Raw genomic sequence first — 22,215 nt, forward strand, 5'->3', positions numbered from 1 at the left:
AATGAGTAGAAAGGCCCATTAACATACAGATAACAGGAGGCCCAGATGTGGGCCTTGGGCCTTGGCCAGCTGATGCCAGGCAAGGCGGAAGTCATGCCTGACAACGAGAGAGATCAGTTCACCTGGAGAAAATCCCGCCCTCTTTAGGTTCCATCTCCCAAATACTCAGGTATTTCCAGGGTGAATTTTATTTAAATCAAAACGATTTAAATCATGATTTAAATCAGTCAGTAAGACTTTGTTTAAATCACGGTATTCTACATAAAGACTCATTCTTGCTGGTATAATGTTAATATTTACAACCAGCTGAAAGGTTTCGTTTTTAGAATCATAACTTTTTGGATTAGTTTTACAGTTATATTAAAAATTACTGATTTGGCTATACTATTAGAAATTCATAGGTAGTTTGCCTTGCAATAATTTCATAATTATCTCTCTCCAGTTTCATTTGGGCTATCGGGCCTTGCATTTCTTTGTTGCAGTGTTTGCATTATGCACACATGCCTGCCTTATCCATAGCTAGAGGAACTTCATTCAAATATTCCCAAACTGGGTCTCTTTATGCCTGCTGCCATGATAGATTTTCTCTTCCAGGGAGAGGATAATATGATAAACCTCAGATTATACACACAAAAATACCAAGACTTGTGGAGCATTCTGCTCAAAAGGTTTCACTTAAATGTTTACTGCTTGCCCCTCCCTCCTCACACTTAGCTCCTTGTGAAGATCTATTTTACTCTGAACACCTTTCTATTCATTAGACTTCTTAAAACTTGGCACTTAAAAGATGGGTAAATTCTGTGTACATAAATTTGCAAAGTTATGAGATTAAGGTCTTTTTCTGAACCCTGTCTGCTTATTTTATAATATTTCTAGTGTGAAGAAGAGACATGTAATCTCTGGAAATACAAATTCACCCAAAAAAATCTGATAGACACCTCTGGAAGAGCATGGCATTGTGTATGGATTAATCGAATTCATTTGTCCAAAAAATTAAACTTTGCATGTATACACAGTCTCATGCTACAAAATTAAAAACTAATCCTTATTACATGATGAATAACGTTTGGACTATAATGAATCTTAAATAGAAAACTGTTTAAATGATCTATAGATAGAATTTTCCTCAGAAAGCATTCTATTAAAAAATCCTATTTAAATCAAAACCATCCCATTTATTTTTATCTTAATTTAATCATTGATTTTTATCCACCCTGAGTACTTTCCAACTCAGAGCAGGCCACCCTAGTCACTAGCAAATTTTCTTGTGGGAGACGTGGTGATGATCAGGCCCTTCATGGCCCAAAGATGCAAAGAGTAGAAGGAACTTGGTCATCTCAGGATGACGTCACATCCCATTCCCTGCTGGAAAAGAATTCTGAGTGCCTGTTTGTAGACCTGTTTCAATTGAGGGGAGGGTATTTGTTGTTGTTGGCCATTTTATGTGTAAGCCACTTTGAGTCCCAAGAGTGGAAGAAAGCAGGGTAAAAATGTTTAAACAAATGAATAAAATCATCAAGAGAGCCTTAGGCACATATATTTGTATGCCATAAATACCACATAAGTTGAAGTAGAGTTTCCATCATGCGAGAGAGGGGTTACCTCAGGTGATTTCCCTCAGGCCCTTGGGGGTTCCTTCAGGACCTGTTGTCCTGGACTTCTCTCCCCTCAGGTGTTTCAGTAGCTGCCGGGACTCTGAGATCTTTAATGGCTTCATTAATAGGCCGAAATTCAACAACTGAATTTTCCATTGCTGCAGTTTTTCATGAGTAAAAAATCCAGCAGTCGATTTTTCGCTTCTCTTGCAGTTGTTGAAGTACAGGAATTCTGCCAGGAATTGTATCCAAGTACCTACCTCATCCTAACCCAATCACACTTTATTGCAAGCTGAAACATTATTATAACTGTTATTATTTTGCTGTGTTGTGTGTCGATTTTAATTTTTGGTTTGTTTATTTTTTGGCATACATTCCTCCAGTCTCTATTGAGCTATCCTAAGTCAGCCCCTGGAATTTGAGATGGGGTAGTACCCCTGGTACTTTTTAAGACATGGAACGTTCAAGTGCTTGAAACAGGTACATTTTCCCTTTCTTTGCTTTTTCAAAACATCTGGCCTGGTAGAAAATTCTGGAGAACTTAAAAGCTGTCACAGTGTTTTTTTGGTGGGGGGCTGGTCTTAATAAGAGGTGTTGCTCACATCTGGGTAGCCCAGGCTAGCCTGATCTGGTCAGATCTTGGAAGCTAAGCAGGGTTAGGCTTGGTTATTATTTGGATGGGAGACCACCAAGGAAGTCTAGGGTCGTTGTCTCTGAACATCTCTTGCCTTGAAAACCCTGTGGGGTTGCCATAGCTCAGCTGTGACTTGACAGCACATAAGAGGGTCTACATCAGTTCTCATGAGTGAATTTTCAAAGCTATGATAGGAAGTGACTTCCAAACTTCATTAAAGGCAAGTGTCAAAAGCCAGTAAATAATCATTGGGTTGATTCTTAAAGCCATCCAAATGACAGTAATTCTGCTTTTGATCTGCATTTACCTCCATCTAACAGAAGTAGTAGAGATTTCTTCTGAATCAAGCCTTGAAATAATTTCCAAGTTTTATTATTCTTTTGTTCATAAGAAATTAATTTCACCCATTGCCCGTGCATCAGATATGGTTCATTACTGTATCCTTGAATAATAATTGTCTTGCCTAAATAAACCTGCGCTGCACACAAAAGGAGTATCGGCTGTGTTTTTACAGTGCAGAAACTATAGGTGTTAAGTATGACCTATATTTTGGGGAACAGACAGACCTCCCTTGAAACCAGGTTTGTGAATATACATGAAACAAATATAAAAATTAATAAAACAAACCAAGACCTCACATGGTTTGCTCCAGTTCAATTGAGAACAATAGACCACTGATGCAGGCATTGTTTTAAGTAAAATTAGTATATTAACTGAAGCCTTGACTTACTCAAGGATTCTTTCCCTTCTCAAATAAGCAGAACAAGAAGACAATCTGGTTCCACTTCCAGGATATGAGTCACAAAGTGAGAATTAAGATGGCTATCCCTCCTCTTTTTTTGTCTTTCCATTTTCCACAAAAACATTCATTCCGTTTTAAACAAACCACACACAGTTTTATTATTGAAGATTCCAATTTCTGCTTTTTTAAAAAAGATTCCTTTAGAAAATTGCTTGTGAAAATAATATATTAGTGCAGCATTAGGAGAGAAATTATTTTTGTCTTTTAGGATAGGTAGCAGGTGACATACTGCAGAATATCAAGGCAGTTCAGACAAGAGGGAGGAATTAATGATTCGAATACCAATCCTTCTCTTGGAACTGCTATTAAAACTTTGCTGTTTTTATTGAAGTGAATGGAGAAACTGATGCAATAGAGTTTCATGTAGCGTGCATCTGTCAAGGTAAATGTATAACCCTGGACTCCATACTTTGGATATAGTACAGCTGGCCAGCATGTGATTTATCACATTTACTGGAGCTAAGGGATACAGATCTACTGAGTGTTTGACATTCTAGGAACCCTACGGCTCACCATTTTAATCAAGGCTAGTTTGGGAATCCTGGGTTCAGCTAGTAGGTGGTACTTTAAATCCTGGTTTGTGTTGAAAAATGGTGGTTTCATTGTATTCTGCCTGTAGATTGTGAGGGTGTTTCTGGAGAACAAGCTACAATTAAACTAAGATGTCTCCCTTCCTAGACCACCTGAAACCATAGCAGAATAATAGCAGTTAATAAACAAACTTCAGGTCCTGGTTTCAAATTGTAGTTCGATACACCTCAACTAAACATAATTAGTAGGGTTGCTGGGTGTTTCCTGGCAACTGGCGGGGACAGGGAGGGCTTACCGGTGGCTTGAGGAGGCCTGGACTGGCAACATTGCCAGCAACATAGCACTGTTGTTTCTGGTGCATACCGAAAATGAAGTCAGTGTGTTGCTGGCAACGCGGGACTCACTAGTATTTGGGCTCAAATACTAGAGTGTCTGGCATTGCTAGTGATATGCTGTTGTCACTTATGGTGTGTGGCAAAAATGTGATGACAATATAGGCCTTCCCACTGTTGCCTGGTAAACCGTCCCCACTGGCCAGCTGATTGGTAGCAGGGGCAGCAGCTGGAGTCTTGGGATCCTCTGACCCTGGGGAAGAGGGACTGGCTGGCATCCTAATAGTGAAGTGGCCTGCATTCAGACACTCACCTTAGCCACAGTGAGCTTAATTAGATCGTGGTTATGCACAGTGCCTGAACAGAGGTTATGAGTTCTATGATGAAGGAAAGGTAGAATAAATAACAACTTGACAAAGTAGTTCATTGTAATAACTGTGAGTTCACACAGTAACTCTATGTCAAAGGCCATGATTATGTTGCCACAAATTTTTAGTTGGTGTTTTTATAACTGTTCAGTGCTGCATCTGGCTACTAAAAATCTTTATGATTTATTTTTAAAAACATAAACACTGAGCTGCATCAAACTGAAGTTAATGATTAAGAACAAGCAACATTTACTTCTCCTGTAGGGTAACATTGTGAATTATGAAACACATAATAAGCTGAGAATGGCTCATTTACATTTTTATGTTTCCCATTAGTCAGATAATCTTTTGCTCAGTCTCATAACTAACAATGTCCATTGCTCCTTAACTAACCAATGAGCCATATTCCCTCCTGTGATTTCAACACAGATAGTTTTGATGTTATGAAAATTAATAAAAAAATATCTCTGTAATTGTAAAACAGAAATTAAACGATCGGACATTTCTTCATTTATTTCTATGCATCCAAAAAAAGATCAAGAACTTTTTGATGGGTTAATCTTTGTTTTGTTTATGTCAAAACTCAAAAGCTTTTTGGACAAGATGTTTCAACCAGTTATTTTTTTTATTATCTTCCGTCAGATTTTAATCCCTCAATGGTAGTCCTTTGGTTATTTCAGTAAAGTAGCTATCTCTGGCCGTTTCCGCACGGGCGAAATATGACGTCGTGGAAACGGGAAAAGAAACGTCAGAGCGGGTGATGTCAGACGCGATAGTGGCGGAGGTGCGCAGGGCTCGCCGTCGTGAAAACGCTTAATCGGGCGCCGAAGACGCCAGATTTCAAAAAAACGCTTCGAAGGGTTTTTTTCCCACATGTGATGCAATCAATAATCATAAGAGTCGCGGCGAACTCGGCTAACCACTGAGCCGTTCCCAACAATGGTGACTGCCAAAAGGCCAAGCTTGGTCACCGTCCCCCCCCCCCACACACACACACGTTTGTCCCTGGTGATTTCCCTGCATGGTCAAGCACCTTTCCCAGATCCATCTCGCCTGTGCAGATGGTGGCTGCCCATACACACTCTGGTCTCACAGGTAACATGAACTGGGACAGACAGTAGCTGGGAGGAGAGGCAATGACAGATGGGGGACGGGCAGGACATCAGGGCAGTCACGGCAGCCAATCGCGCTGCTTCGCGAGTGCGCAGCCGCAACGGAGCATGGCGAGACACCGCTTCCGCAGCGCCTCCGTGCGAACCGGCACATTTCTGCGGGACTGCGGACGCCCGCAGCTCCGCCTGTCTGTGCGAACGCTTTTTTTCAGAGGCGTCGCAATTTACGACGTCATCGTGTCGCTCCTTTTGTCCGTGCGGAAACGGCCTCTGTTTCTAGATATTCTTACATCTTATTCTCTGTAGGTCAGTCTGCTTAGAAGTAGTTGTAACTACCTGTCATAATTTGAAACAGGATCTTGACCTCATTTTCCATGACTTTCTCTGGACAATGTTCCCACCAGTTTTTAGCGGTCCTAATGTTGTAATCCTTGCATAAATTCCAGTGGATTATCTTGGCCCCTGAACTGTGCCTCTGTTTGTACTCAGTCTGGGTGATCTTGCAGCAGCTGAGGACATGATCTATAGTTTTGTCAGCTTCTTTGCATAATCTTCACTTTGCATCATCCTAGGATTTTTCAATTCTGGCCTTGATCGAATTTGTTCTAAAGGCTTGCTCTTGAGCAGCTAAAATCAGGGATTCAGTTTCCTTTTTCAGAGTTTCTGTTGTTAACCACAGCCAGGTCTTTTCGTTGTCCACCTTTGGTGGGGGCATTAAGTGTATTTAGGCTGGTTTTACTATCTCTTGTTTTTCATATTTGTTTCATAAAATTGCTTCTACATCCTGCAATGCTCAACAGAAAGGTGGGTGTATACATTTTTGTCATGAGATCAAGACTGAGGGCTCCAGCCTTGCCTCTACAAATCCGGGTTCTTTTCCAACCAGGCACTCCAACTGCTGAGTTTTTAAAGTCTTTATTTCAAAAATAAAAAAGATTACTTTTACATAGTTTCCTCAGCATAGTACATTCTCATAGGATTTCTTTGTTTCAAAACTCAGAGCCATGGCAGGGAGCTGGTTCCCTTAGCCTGGCCCAAGGTGGAATCTCTCTAGCCTTTGTCTCTCATGGCTCAGGAAAACTCTGTTCCGGCCATGAGGTAATTTAGGCCTTTTGAAGTTTACTCTGGTACATTTGCATAAAATTTCCGGATCTCTCTCCTGAGATCAAAGCTACTTCTCATGCCTAAGTTACCTTTTGGTTTTTGAATCTCTCCATCACAATTTTTAATAAATAAAAATATATTAAATCCTGCCCCCATTTTACCTTGATGACAATCCTGTGACATAGGTTAGACTGAGAGAGAGGGGTGGGGTTGGCCCAAGGTCATCCAGTAAACTTCTATACTGAGTGGGACTTAGGTCGATTCCCCACTGGCAGGTTTGACCAAGGTTCAACCTAGGTTTGACTTAGGTATTCCCCACAGCCACTGAGTTCGACACGGTTCTGTCCCAGCTTCACCCCCTCAAACTGTCAAATTCCAACTCCATCAGGGAGGTACAATGTTTTCAGCGAACCTAGATCGAACTCTGGTCTAAGCCGGTAAAGTGGGGAATCATCAAGGAACTGTTCCCTCTGGTCAGCCAATCACAATTCAGTGTTTTGGGCATGCTCAGAATGAAAGACGTGCGCCCTTTTAAAAAAAATCCTTCTTGTATTTGAAGCAATGGCCATACATATAAACAGCACACTTTTACATAGAGCACTGATATGTGGCTATGTTGCCATTATATTAAAAAAAATGGATGCATGTTCACGTTTCCATGGTAACATGACAGCCAATCAGGAACAAAGAGCAGAAGAGGTGCTGAGGTGATCCCGCCCTCTGAGCTCAGCTCTGGTGGGACGAACTCGGCTGCTGTGGGGAGTAACAATGGAGTCGACCTAGGTCAGTTCCTTTTCAGGGAACCGGGTCGAATCTAGTCGACTCTGCAGTGGGGAATCAACCTTAGGGTTCTAACCTCCAGGTGATGACTGGACATCTCTGATCTCCAAGTGGCAGAGATCAATTCACCTGAGAAAATGACCACTTCAGAAGGTGGCCTGATACCAATTGAAGTTCCCTTCCCAAACTCTGCAATCCTCAAGCTCCACCCCCAACATTTCCAGATATTTCCCAACCCACAGCTAGCAGTCCTAGTGGAACTGGAACCCGGACCTTCCTGTTCACAGCCTGCCACTCTAACCATTACACCATGCTGGTAGTTCTTACCATTACTCTGTAACATTAGATGAGTACTAGTTCCTGACACCCTATTTAGGGATTTAGTTGGATAGTTACCCTAACTAAAAGTGCAAATATTTTCAAGTTTCTGTCACCTAGCAAAAGTCCTGTTACAGAAGGCCAATCTGTGTTGTGGAATAAACATCTTCTTGAAATTGCCATACTTTAATTTGATTTGAATGTAGATACAGTAATATAGTTGTTGTATCAATAAGTCTGATATTGCAAGCACTCCACACTCAGATAGCTGTCCAGCCCGGTTGTATCAGTATTGTACTTCATACTACTTGGCTGTCATTACACTTCATAACGGCAGGATGATTTTTCATGCTGTGCTGCTTTGAGGCAATCATTAGATATCAAGATAGGCACTAGCAAGGCTGCTAGACATAGGAGACCACCCCATGTTCCCAATGTTAGAAGACACAGCAGTAGTCATAAGAATTGTTTTTATGATTCATTGCTGATAATTAGGCTGACTGTTCTAATTTCAGTAATAGGGTTGAGATACCAAATAGATCAATGCTTCAGAAAATTGCCTAGATTTCCCATGTTATCCATATCTGCAAAATTTTGCCCAAGACTGCACTTCATATTTTCTCAAAATATGAACTTTATCAGGAAAACTGCCTTTATCAATCACCTCCCTTTTGTAGTCTGCTAGATTGGCTCTGATTTACATAACAATACCAAGGAATAACAGATTCATAATGACATCAAATTAAGGGAAAAAAAATAAAGTGGTATGTAGCTTAATCTTTGCTAAATGTTTTTGCTTCAATATGCTTTATAATGTTCAGCATTTATACAAATCTACTCATGCATAAAAGGTAGCAGCCTATCTTTTACAGGAAAAATCATTTCCAAAGGTACTAAAAATGTGACATTTACAAGAAGCAATGAGAGGGATAAATTGCTTTGTTTAATTAAGAAAAAAAATCAATTTCAGTGGTGGTACTTGAATGGTTGTGGAACATTGTGAAGGAATGAAGAGTGAAGTCTTTACTTTCCTCATTTGGTTTTGCGATTCTATTAGCCACACATAATTTAGTTTTAGAAACTGTACCTTGACCTGTGGAAGAAATAAAATAACTTGCAGGGAAATCTCCCGGAGGGTCACTGCTCTAGAGGGCTACTGGTGGCAGGAGTAAGCAGAGTCAGCAATTCCCTCACTACCCATGGTTGTTTATCTCAGCTGACTCTTCCAGTTTTGGGAATGATGTCCTGGGCAATCCAATGCCCATTGTCAGTCCAACTGAGCTGAATGGCCTGGTGATAATGGTTTGTAGGACGGCAGTGGCTGCTTAGTTTGACTTCCTTCAGTGCCATTTTCGCTTCCCAGTCTACTCCTGCGTGTAAGGCATCGTGAGGCTTCAAATAGGAAAGAGGGTCCTGCAATAAGTCAAAAGGCATTTGAGGAATTCTGAGTACAAAGGGGCCATAACAATATGGCTACCATGAGTGATGGGTATTATCCCAGTCCTTCCCCATATCGATTTTCAATATAAATCTCAATGTTCAGGGAAAATAACAATGGAAGAATTCTAGTAGCATTTTCTCCTGATGTTTCGCCTGCATCTGTGGCTGGCATCTTCAGAAGATCTGATGGGTGGGGAGATGGCAGGTGGAGTATATATAATTAAGAGTATACATAATTATGGAGTCTGGTATATATACCCATGGAATATGTACCAATATATATACCAATATATAGCAATGTCTGGTATATGGAATGTCCAGGGTGGGAGAAAGAACCTTCATTTTTAGGTACCCTGTTTCTCCTAAAATAAGACATCCCCTGAGAATAAGACATAGTAGAGGTTTTGCTGAAGTGCTAAATATAAAACATCCCCCAAAAGTAAGACGTAGCAAAGTTTTTGTTTGGAAGCATGCCCATTGAACAGAACACCAGAGCATGCAGCTGTGGAGCGGAAAAATAAGACATCCCCTGAAAATAAGACATAGCACATCTTTGGGAGCAAAAATTAATATAAACGCTGTCTTATTTTCGGAGAAACACGGTAATAGTATAATTGCCTAGGTGTAATAATGTTTATCTAATTGATGTAAATTATATTTGGTGGCTTAAGTAGCGTCAGCAAGTCTTGTGAGATTGGGTCTTTCTAGGGGAATTTAGTTGGCTTCACTTTTGGAAGCAGTCCAGTCCAGTTGGAGCCTCACCAAGTCATGTTGTTTGTGAAGTTAGGTGAATTTCCTGTATGTTCTGGGAGTAATTGAACATGGAGTCCTCATAGTGACAGTCTGATATAGTCCTTCAAGAACTGAACTTCATGAGTCTTTCTGATTGTGCAGTACAACAATCCAGGGCTCTTGAGTGAGGGGCTGGAGGGGACAAAATTTGCGATCTCTAGTTGCTCTTGGGAGCCATGAAGCTGGGCAAAGTCAGGTGATTTGTTTTCACATGAAGTCTGGGTTGGATCTCACTTCTGGGAGAGGGCCCCAGGGGAAGTTTTGTTTAGGGGCCTGTGGTACCCTACTAGTTGTGTCCCTTGGTAATTAAAAAAATACCTCATCTGGCATGAAAGAATATACCAACTGACTAGTGAATTTCAGAACTGTATTGTACAGGGACAGCAAATAGGGAGGTATAGTTTGTTAGTATCAATCTGTTACAACCACACTGGTCTCTGCAACAATTTTTAAGGTACATGTCAAATCAGAGTAAAAAGGGGTGAGGGTTTAAGTTCTAAATGTCAAAAGATGAGGGGAAAGAGATGGAGGAAACTGAAGGAGTGTTAATTATCCCCTGGGGGAAGTGTGGTAGCTGGTTGTGGGAAGCCATTGAGGAACAATTTTACCGCAATCAAGAATTTTCTCTAGAGAGGATAACGAGGGTTGAGCTTATTTTAGGAGCAATCATCCTTTTGAATATGTAATTCCAATTTTGATGCCACCTTGCAAAGCCCCCAACTGTTTTGTGGATTCTGCTAATTAGAAGATTATATTTCTACATAGACCTTGATTGAAGTTCATTTTCTTAATGTTAGTTTAAAGAAAACCCCCAAAGAAACAAGTTGGGGAAAAGGGTGAAGACGAAATGAGTTGAGAAGAAGGTAAGGTTTACAGGAAGTCCTGGAAGTGAATATCTAGTTGTCTATATTACAAGTTGAACATAAGCAGACAGTATGGTGTGGCAGCAAAAAAAGAAAAAAAGGCAAATGTGATTTTAAGCAGCATGACTAGAAGGGTAGTATCCAGGTAACCTCACCTTGGAAAGATGCCATAAAGTGTTGAGGGGGTCTGAGTGTTTCAGTGAAGATGAGAGCTGTTTGTAATGATGCAACCAGATTAAAGCCAGAAGGGCATTCAGTTCTGATGTGTATAAATGCAAAGGGAAAGTCCACAGCTGTGTGACACATATGACAGGAACGTGGTAAGTGAGTAGTATGAATCAAGGGAAGCTTGAAATTACAAAACAAGAAATAGAACCTCTACATATTATTTTATTTATTTATTTATTTATTTATTTATTTATTTATTTATTTATTTATTTATTTATTTATTTATTTATTGAGCTTCTATACCGCCCCATCCCCGAAGGGCTCTGGGCGGTGCACAACATAGAAGACGACAATGTAAGCAGTTAAAACATTTAAAAGCAGCGAAAACATAAGAACATTTCTAATAAATATAATAAATTACAATAAGATAGGTGGCGTTCAGCAATCTACCATTTTAGTTCCCTCCCCTCCCCTGGGGGGGGGGGAGAAATCCCATGTTCCAGTCTAAAAATTCCCTCCCCCTTCCAAGAGGGAGGAGTGGCGAGTCTAAGATGACATCTGACCCCGATATCAGGGCCAGGGGAGGGGGCACCATCAACGGCCGGTGCCTCCAAAGGCCCGGCGGAACAGCTCCGTCTTACAGGCCCTGCGGAACTCACCGAGGTCCCGCAGGGCCCGGACAGTTGGAGGGAGAGCGTTCCACCAGGCCGGGGCCAGAGCCGTAAAGGCTCTGGCCCGTGTGGAGGCCAGCCGTATCACCGAGGGGCCAGGGACCACCAGTAGATTGGCCTCAACTGATCGAAGAGGCCGTGCCGGGACATATGGGGTGATGCGGTCTCGAAGATATTATAATCTAAAGTGCGTGTGTGTGAATTAAAGCATCCAGGAGGAAATCAATCACACATCTAAACAAGATGCAATAATACTCATAGGTGACTGGAATGCAAAAGTAGGAAACAAAGCAGAAGCAGAAATTGGAGTGTTGTTCGGTTTCCGAGCTGTAGAAACAGATATTGTCAGAAATTATGTACTAGGATTACAAAATAAGGCAGGAGAACAACTTGGAATTTTGTGAAGCCAACAATTTGCTCACTGCAAACATACCGGTATACTGTAGGCAACCAAACAGAATGTGGATGTCACTGAATAGTCAATACAGAAATCAAAACAGTATCTAATAAGGAGCAGAAAATGGAGTTCTATAATCTCTGTTAAAACTAACCACGAAATGTAAATATGAAAAATTAACGTAAAGCTGCAAAAAGATACTAAAACAATCATAGTGCCAAAATATAATTTAATAATATTCATGAAGATTTTATAGACCACGTAAAGAACAGAATTGTATCACTAAATTCAATTGAATGTGAACTGAAAGAACTATGAATTGAACCTAGAGATATAATCAAGGAAGAATGCGCAAAAACTATTCAAATGCCTGGTTGCTCTGGCCTTCTCCGACGCCTGGAGCAAACTGACCCACCCTCCCTCCCTATTTGGGCAGGGTTTTTTGATGCTTACTTTGTCACAGCCTTGGTGGTTTGGGCAGAGGAGCGCATCCTTATGGGAAGACTGAGCTTGTGCGCCGGGCCTCCTCGCGGTTGGGGGCCTCCATAAGAGGCTTGGGGTGGGGCGGGCTCATGGTGCATGCTGCAGAGGTCTCTGCAATCGAGCCCAACATTCCAGCAGGAAGGGGGCCACAAAGGGCGGGCGCCCCACTGGCCCAGTACCTATCTGTCCTTCCCAATATGGATTGGGATTGGTACCGGGGTCAGTCAGGGGTGCTGACCGGCTACCAGATGTGCTCCTCTTGCTTGCCCAGCTTCTGCCCCAATAAAAAGGGCTGCGGCCCATTTTAATTCTAAAATGTGTCCTGTGGTTATTCACCAGATGGAGCCTCTGCACATCTGGGCGCAACGATTTACAATTGGCAAAGGTTCCAGATACATTTTATCTGTCTAGTTCAATTGATGTGATGAGCATATTGTACTGAATAATTGATTAGATTGAGATGAAGGTGAAGTGAGCACTTGTGGAAAGAGCATCATCAATTCGAGATACGCAGGTAATCCCACAATACTGGCAGAAAAAAGTGAAAGTTCGAAATAATTACTCATCAAGGTTAATGTGCCAAAGCAGGATTACAACTGAGCATCAAGAATACAAATGACTACCAAATAAATACTCAGCTTTAAGGTTGACGGTCAAGAAACTGAAATTGCTCAGGATTTTTAGTACCACCATCAACCAAAGGGAGACTGCAGCCAAGAAACCAGGAGACTGAAACTCAGAAGTTTTGCCATGAAGAAAATAGAAAAGATTCTTAAGTGTGAGGAAGTGTTGCAAGAGACCAAGACCAAGATCATTTTGTGGTATCCCCCATTACTGTGTATGGCTGTGAAAGTTGGTCAGTGAAGAAAGTGGAGAGAGAGTTGGGGGAGAGTTTATGGAAACCATGAACAGCCAGCAGGTACTTTGGTCACATCATGAGAAGACAACTTACTAGAAAAAACAATAATGTCAGGAAAAGTTGAAGGCAGCTGGAAAAGAGGAAGATCCAGTAGATGAATGGTCTAAGTCAGGGGTCTTCAAACTATGGCCCTCCAGATGTTCATGGACTACAATTCCCATCAGCCCCTGCCAGCATGGCCAAGTGGTAGGGCTCATGGGAATTGTAGTCTATGAACATCTGGAGGGCCATAGTTTGAAGACCCTTGGTCTAAGTCAAAGAAGCTGTTGCACTCAGTTTGCATGACCTGAGCAAGGCTGTTAAAGATAAGACGTTTTGGAGGCCATTAATTCATAGAGCCTCTGAAAGTTGGAAGTGAATTGATGTCGTAACACATCCAGGTACAAGAAGTAGTACTTCCACTCTTCTGTTTGCAAGTCAATCTTCATGGGGTATACTGTGTCTAGTTCTTCATGTTGCGGTTTAAGAAAAAAATGTTGACAAACTAAAATCGGTTCAGAGGAGAGCAATGTATATGATTGAAAGAGGGCAGAATGATCAGATAGTTGAAGGGGAATCAAGTAGAATAGGGCAAAGATTTGTTCTCTGCTTCTCCAGAAAGGCGAGACTGCATTGAATGGCCTTTGGTCACTGGAGGGCAGACTTTGGTTGAACAATAGGAGTAATTCAACAGGAAGAGGAGTTTGACCAAGGAAACATGTTCTTATTGTGTGTGGTGTGTGTGTGTGTGTGTGAGAGAGAGAGAGAGAGAGAGAGAGAGAGAGAGAGAGAGAGTGATGCCATTAGAAAGAAGCTGGAGCTTCAGATTACTTGCACTGAGTAGGGGGTTGACCTATATGTTGGCCCATAAGGCCACTTCCATTCTTGAGTTTCCAAGAGCAATATTCCTCTATTACTGTGCATGTTATTATTATTTTTTGCATGAGGAAGTGAGATGCTTAAATTTTATTAACGATATCTGCATGCATTTCTTTCAGAGGTCACAGTGGAAATAAAGGGCATACACACATCTGTTTGTCTTACAACATTCAAAAGAATTCTAAAGCTGAAACCTGCAATACAATGCGATGTATTAGTAGGACGAGTTATGTTGGAAAAATAAAACAGTGACTTGCCCCTTGCTGGTTTGAACCTCAAAGAATCAAGGCTGGACAGCTCCATCAAAACAAGTTTGAACATGTAACCCTCCAATCCGGAGGGATCAGAGAGGTTTACAATTTCATGGGGATCCTGTGTGAAGCAGGGAGTAGAGTTCTAGATTTGAACCTGACAGATGAGGTTCAAAAATCCCTGCTCAGCAGCAGACTTCAGAGGGTGGTCTTGCAGCAATTCATTAGCTCTGACCTACCTTATAGGCATGTGACATAAAATGGGAGCATCCTGGCCTATGATGTTTGCAGAAAAAAATAGTGCACAAATATGAAATCGAATAGAGGTGCATGATAATTTGCCTTCTTATAAGAATGAATCCCCCAAGCTGTACCGAAATGTGTGGGTTCATGTACGTATAATTTTCCTTTTGGTGCTAGATGTGGTAGACAGGTCTATGTGTGTGTGATCACTTCTTTCCAGTGACTGAAAGTCTCATGATATGTCTACGAGTAAGAATGGGCTCCTTTAGTAATCTTTCAAGAGTTTGCAAAAGCAAATGTCTGAGTAGGAGTAAATGTCATGATAATCATGCTGTTTTCATAGATCTGCAGTAAGTTTTTTTCTTTGTGGGCTCTTATATAACTAAACTTTACTCTTCCCCCACCAAGTGGAATACTCTCTCCAGAAACTCTTCACTTTCAATTATATTTGGCGTGTCTCAGAAAAGCCTTTTCACCCCTGCAGTGTACAAAAAGTACTTCTACCCTGTTACTAAACTGAGAATGTCAGCATTTCCCAAGTGCCAACCCAAGGGCATTCTGTATTTAACTCCAGGGGTTCAGACTTAGGAGCTCTCCAGATAAATTCATGGATTGCACATCCCCATCACGTCAGCCCCTGCCAGCATGGCTGCCATGCTGGCAGGGGCTGATGGGGATTGTAGTCCATGAACATCTGGAGAGCCACAGGTTTCAGACCCCTGTTCTAACCTGAGTGAATGACTAGGTTTGCAGTCTCCAGGTGGGACCTGGAGATCTGTCAGAATTACAACTGATATCCAGGAAATGGCTGCTTTGGAGATTCCATGGTATCATACGTCACTCTCCAAACACCATCCACCCCAGACTCCACCCTGAAATCTCTAGAAATTTCCCAACAAAGGATTGAGCAAGTTCAGATGAACTTGCAAAACCATAGGACTCCACGCTTCTCTTAAAACTTATAAAAATAATAATGATCACTTATCCAACCTTGGTCCATGTGTGGGCCAGATCATTCTGGTTTTTTAATTCCTTAGTTACTGTTACTTCCCTGTTGTCTTTTTCCAAAAGAGAAAATTCAGATGTATCTGGAGATGGAACACTAGGTTGTTTGTCTCAAAACTGGTCCTGTATACTGAATGCCCTCTTTACTCCTTCTCCCTTCCGCTGGGGCCTCTAAATTCTCTGCTCAGTCCCTCAACCCTTCCCTTTGACTGATGTGAATGTTTGTGCCTGAACTGCTGTCCACTTTTGTCTTTTTCATAATGAAATTCCGTCATCCATAGCCACACTTTCTACACTGCCTTCAGACCCATTTTGACATGGACTCCTATTGTCCAGTTTTTCAACCTACGTTAACACTTGAAAAAGTTTTCAAAACGTGTCAGGTCAGAGAGATTTGCATGCATATTGCTGATATATTTTTAGTACATTGCTCATTCAATATATTTCATATTGACTGTGTCTTTTGCATAGTTTCTAATGTAGTGATATATGTTTGGCCCCAGTTATTGCAATGGAAAGATTGTATGAGTGCTGTATACAGTATTTGAAGATGGACCTTCAACTCAAACAGTGATCATCTAGAGTCCATTGCATACAATAAGGCCATGTCTAGTTACTGGTTAGCTTCCTGAAACAAATGAAGGTGCTCATTCTTTTTAAATCCCAAAATGGATGGGAGTTAAGGTATCTCAGGAAGTGTCTTCAGCTCCTTCACCTGGCCCTGCCTCAGATTAAGATTAGTTGATGAGATCATCTTTGCTCTGGGCTTACTTGCATTCTGACTGCCACAAATTGCAACAAAAAGAAATCCCCTGGTATGGGGATATGTCTGGCATGGGGTGCAGAGTGCAGCATGCATGGGTCAGGAATGACACCAATCAGAACTCACAGACACTAGTCCATTCACAACAACAGGCACAAATTTCCCATATTTCATGGTTGGGCCCCATCTCTCTTTACACTTCAAGAAGAGTCAAAGGTTTCCTAGTGGTAGAAAACTTCAACCAAACGCCAATTGGCTATGTGACATTTGAACTGGAGTTTGTTTTCTCCTCACAAAGTGGGGTGGGGGCGAGCGGGGAGAGAGAGAGACCATAAGCACATGCCAGTGACCCGTGTATGTGAGCTGCTGTTGGCTTGTGACATTTGAATACATCCTAAGTGCAGTGAGAGTGTTTGAATATGTTTTTCTCTGCCCTGGGAAGAAACACTTCAGATTACAGCAAATATGTGTTCAACAGTGTCCATCGCACATAGACTGTCTTTTTTCATCTTTAACGTACTTTGCCCTCTGCTCTCTTAGCTCAAGCAAGTTTGTTAAAGAAACACACCAATAGGAGAATTTTTAGTTAAAATGGTATACAAATACTTTTGAATGACCCCCCCCCCCCAAATTAGTATCTTTAGAGAAGGAGAGGATTGAAAGATTTTAAACAGGTCAGAGGAGACTGGCTCAGATGTCCAGAACCACTGTAGAAATATATTTAGCCTTCCTGAATTAAAATTAAGCAAAAACATTTCTGTTTAGCCTGCTGGAAAGAAAATCTGTTCCTTGAAATGAAGCAAATGCTCAGTGTGCTCTGGACAACAAGAAAATCCCTGGATTCATTCTAGAGAGGTGTGAAAAATGTAGGAGGGAATGCAAAAGGAAAGTATTTAACGCATATTTTGGCTAGAACAGTGTTGTATTCTTACACACACACACACACACACACACACGCACGCACGCACACACACACACAGAGGAACATAATCCGTGGAGGCGAAAGCAAAACCTTTTGTTTCTACTGAGAGGCAGTGTTGTTTTATGAAAATTAACTTAATATCAAACAAAATAATACAGAATTAATTGGTGTGCTTTTTATTGACTTGGTTTGATTAAGGTTGTGGACTTAGATTATTTTATTGGTATGTTTTTATTGGCATAATTAGTTTTTACAATTTATTTCCTTTGGGAATTTTACTGATGAGAGCTACCTCCAGCAGGTCTGCAGAGGCAGCATACAGATTTTCTAAACAAATATTAAGCAAGGAAGCAGCCCCCCTAAAGGAGTCACTGCTCGGATTTTCTGTGGTTTCAGCAGGTAAGGCAAGTCTTCCTTTTACAGCATTCTGGAAGCCCCAGTTCTCAAATACGCTCCTTGGCTCCCTTTTAAACAGGTATCAAACTGATGTGTATATATGTGCAACTTGGACCTGGCTGGTGTTTATTCTGCCTTTATTCACTTTGGGTGGCCTCAGATCCTACCTTGTACAGCTGAAATTTCTGAGGATAACCGTGGGACGATGCGCATTCCAAGGAGAGGAAGGGAAGGAGTTTGTGAGCAGCTCTGAGACTCCTTCCGGATCATAAAAGCGGGGTATAAATCCAAAGTCGTCCTCCTCTTGTTCTGCTATATACATTTACACAATGGCCACATATATGAGTAGTGCATAGGCTTGCCAGTTCTGGCGTGGGAAATACCTAGAGGTTTATGAGTTTGGGGAGAGGACAGAGCTCAGTGGGGAAATAGTGTTATAGAATCTGCCTTTCGAAGCTGATGGTGGAACAGATCTCTGTGGTCAGTTGTAATTCCAGGAGATCTCCAGGCCCTACCTGGAAGTTGGCAACTCTGGCAGTGCTTGCAGTTCTGAAGGCAAGCCGTCTCAAATCAGGAAAACTTTCCTTAATGAAAGTTACTTTTTAAAAGTTCATTTCATTAACCTTTAATAGGTATAAATAAATCAAAGGGTGTTTGGTTTCCGGGCTGAAATTGCCAGAATTTTTTTTAAAAAATGACAATAAAACCCTTTACACAAGCAATATGAAATTACAATATAATATATAATTACAATATAAATAGGTCAGTTCGACAAGTTAAAACTAAAATAAAACGGCAATAGGTATTTTAACAAGCATATAGTAATGTCGATACGACTTTTTAAAATGCTTTAACATTGTTGCCAGGAAGTTGGCTACCAAAACAGAAGTTCCCATGTCAGAGTCTAACAATAAAAACTGAATTTGCTAGGCCTTATTTATAAATCTTTTAGTCTGAAGTAAGGCTGAAAGGTACTTGCTACGAAGTGCCTCGTATAATTGACATTCAAGAGTGATATGGGATATCGAATCTGGTAGGCCAGCCCCACAGGGGAAAAGCCGATCTCAATAGGAGTCATGCTGAAATCTTCCTAGATAGACATTAGATGGAAAAGCATTCATACATGCCAAAGTTAAGGCTTTTCTCAGGACAGGGGTGTTTAAATTATAAAAATATTGGGCCATAGATCCCAGTTGACTTTGAATGCCAAAGAAGGCAGGTGAACATAAATATGACTGAGCTGGAAAAAAAATTCTGGTACTCCTGGTTTTAAGCCTTTGTTTAATAGACCTAAAAATGGATATTTTGTCAGAGAGTAATAAGGAGTCGAAGGCAATTCCAATTTGGGCTAGTTTTGTAAGATGACCTGAAACCATTGGGACCAATAAGGATTGCTCTTTATACTAATAGACTTTCAGATTCAGCTCTGAAATTAATTTTGATCCAATATTTAAAAGTAGCAATCCGAACCTTAACAGCTTTGATCCAATTTAGCACAGTTGGTTAAGTAAGGAATACACTTGGGAAACCCAAATATTTGTCTGGAGAAAGAGGCTTGAATGCCTTCAATAGCCTTATTAAAAGCCATAATCATATAGGAATACCATATAAGATTTGTGATAAAACATTTGTGTTAAAAATTTTAATTGCTGCTGGAATAAATTGAGTACTAAAATAAAAAAAGAATTTGGGTGCTGTGTGGTTTCCGGGCTGTATGGCCGTGTTCTAGCAGCATTCTCTCCTAACACGGCCAAACAGCCCGGAAACCACACAGGACCCAAGTGATTCCGGCCGTGAAAGCCTTCGACAATACAAAAAAAAGAATTGCTTTGTGTTGCAGAGTATTTAGCCAGATTAGTAACATGAAGTTGATGAGCAGACCAAATTAGATTGTGTTGATTATTAATATCCCCAAATTTGAATACTTTAACCTGCTCAATTGCTATTTTGCCAATAGACCATTTCTGAGGGTGCCAACTTTTGGAAAAGACCATAACGTTGGTTTTGGTGTAATTGATTAGAAGCTTATTGCCTTGACAATATTAGTGAAAAGATTTTAAGTATGGTTGTGGTGGGTTTCTGGCCTGTGTGGCTGTGGTCTGGTGGATCTTGTTCCTGATGTTTCGCCTGCATCTGTGGCTGGCATCTTCAGAGGGGTATCACAGAGGGAAGTCTGTTACAAGATCTACCAGACCACAGCCACACAGCCCAGAAAACCCACCACAACAAGTTGAATTTGGCCGTGAAAGCCTTCGACAATACATTGATTTTAAGTATCTTTGCAAACCAATGCTAGTGCATGAAACTATTGTAGTGCCATCCACAAATAACAAAAGGTTCCCTCTAATTATAGGCCGATCAGTCTTTTATCTATCGTAGGCAAATTGTATGCTAACTATCTACTGAAAAAATTAAAGAGCTGGACAGACAAACATCAGCTACTCGGCCCAAAGCAAATCGGGTTTCGGGCAGGTAATTCTATTCTAGATCACTGTCTAATTCTCCAACATCTTGCAAGCAAATACGTAGGCACAAGAAAAAGCAAGCTTTATGCTGCTTTTCTGGATTTGAAGGGTGCCTTTGACTCGGTAGATAGGGAACTTTTATGGCATAAATTAAAAACCCTAAACATGGAACAGAGACTTTTAGCTCTAATTAAAGCGTTCCATACGAATACAACTTGCCAAATAAGAACTTCAAGAGACGGCACATTAACAGAATCAATTATGGTTAACAAAGGGGTAAAACAAGGTTGCCCACTGGCACCCAGTCTATTTTGCCCATTTCTCCATGACTTCCCTGCAACCTTAACTAAAATTGATGGCCATCCGCCACGTTTAGGTTCGCTACATATATCTACCCTGCTTTATGCAGACGACGCTGTCCTCTTGTCATATTCCCAAGTAGGCTTAAAACGCCTACTAAACTGCAGTGCAGAATACTGCCATGTAAATAAGCTGACGCTCAACTACGACAAGTCCAAAGTCATGATCTTTGCAAAATCTAGGTGTAAATGTAGCTGGAAAGTGAACAACCATGTCCTAGAGCAAGTAAGTCAGTTTAGATATCTAGGGCTCCTATTCAGTTACAACCTATCTTGGGTCCCTCACAGCAAACAAGCAGAGAACAAAGCTAAGGTGAATGCTGCAGCGATTCTCCGATTTTTCTACTCTAAAGGACACCAATTTGTCCCCGCTGCACTGAAAATCTTCAATGCAAAGATAATCCCTCAGCTATTATATGGAGCCCCAATATGGATCCCCCAAATTAAATCACCTTTTGAGTCAGTACAGGGATACTTTTTGCAAAGAATTTTAGGGTCACCAAGGTGTGTCCCATATGACACCCTACGCAGAGAAACTGGACAAAATAGTATGGAACTGATGGCATGGACAAGAGTTTAAGTAATTGGACCCAAATTCATTTTGAGCCCAGACCCAATGGTTTTATACATCAACTCTTATCAGAATCTACATCTGTGAAATGGTTGGCTGACATAGATAAGAAACTTAACAACATGGGCTTAACAGCTGACCAGTTCCAAACTATGTCTGCCATCAGAATTCATAATGAAATTAAATCTGTTTTAGTTGAACGAGAGAAACTGAGAATGTTGCAGGAGGGGGGAAAAGCTGCTCCCCACAGGCCTTGGGAATTGTCCGATCAGATTACTGTGCCAACTATCTGTACATTCTGTGCAATCCAAAACAACGCAGAGTGTACACTTTGGCTCGTTTTAATGCTCTACCTAACACTATGACTCTTGGCAGGTATAATAACACTCCATATGAGAACAGGTTATGTCAATGTAACATGGCCGTTGCTGAGACGGTTCAACATGTACTATTGGAATGTCCAATATACAAGTTGTTACGCTCCATGTACATCTGTCCATTGGTAGAGAGCTCAAACGCTGTCAGGTTACCATCTGTGATGAACTTTCTACTCAACGGGTCCTGTGATCTTGTATGTGAAAATGTTGCAAGTTTTTTGAGGCACTATTTGGTCAGGCGCAATCTTTGCCTACATAGTAGTAATGGTTAAATTAATTTATATGTGCGGTTTACAAGGCGTGGTTGTGAATGTTCAACATTGTTTTAACGTATTTAATGTTTTAATGTATTTTAATGTTTTAATGTCTCAGTTAGTAGATAAATACCCCTTTTCTACTAACTCTGTAATTTATAATGCCAATAAAGGCTTTGGAATTGGAATTGGAATATAATAAAAGGGTTGGGCAATGACCTAACTTTGGAGGATGACCATTAACAAGGTCTAGTTGTGGTGCCTGGTCATTTATAAATAGATTGAAAAGTTGGGAAACGAACACACAACCTTGCTTAACACCCTTTGTTCAGATTTTAGGAGTTAGATGGCCATTGGAGGAGTATTTAATTTGACAAGTTGTGGCAACTTTCCTTAACAGATGAAGTAATCTTGATTCTATACCCAGTTTAAGCAACTTACT

At 40.9% G+C, this 22,215-nt stretch overlaps 1 protein-coding gene across 1 annotated transcript in view; it reads left to right on the forward strand.

The window, feature by feature from the left end:
• Nucleotides 1-22,215, forward strand: part of PDE1A (phosphodiesterase 1A) — a 199,894-nt gene that overhangs the window by 16,109 nt on the left and 161,570 nt on the right. The gene's annotated exons all lie outside the window — the stretch shown is intronic.

Source organism: Sphaerodactylus townsendi, linkage group LG02 (assembly GCF_021028975.2).
Source record: "Sphaerodactylus townsendi isolate TG3544 linkage group LG02, MPM_Stown_v2.3, whole genome shotgun sequence".
In the NCBI taxonomy this organism is placed as follows: Eukaryota; Metazoa; Chordata; class Lepidosauria; order Squamata; family Sphaerodactylidae; genus Sphaerodactylus; species Sphaerodactylus townsendi.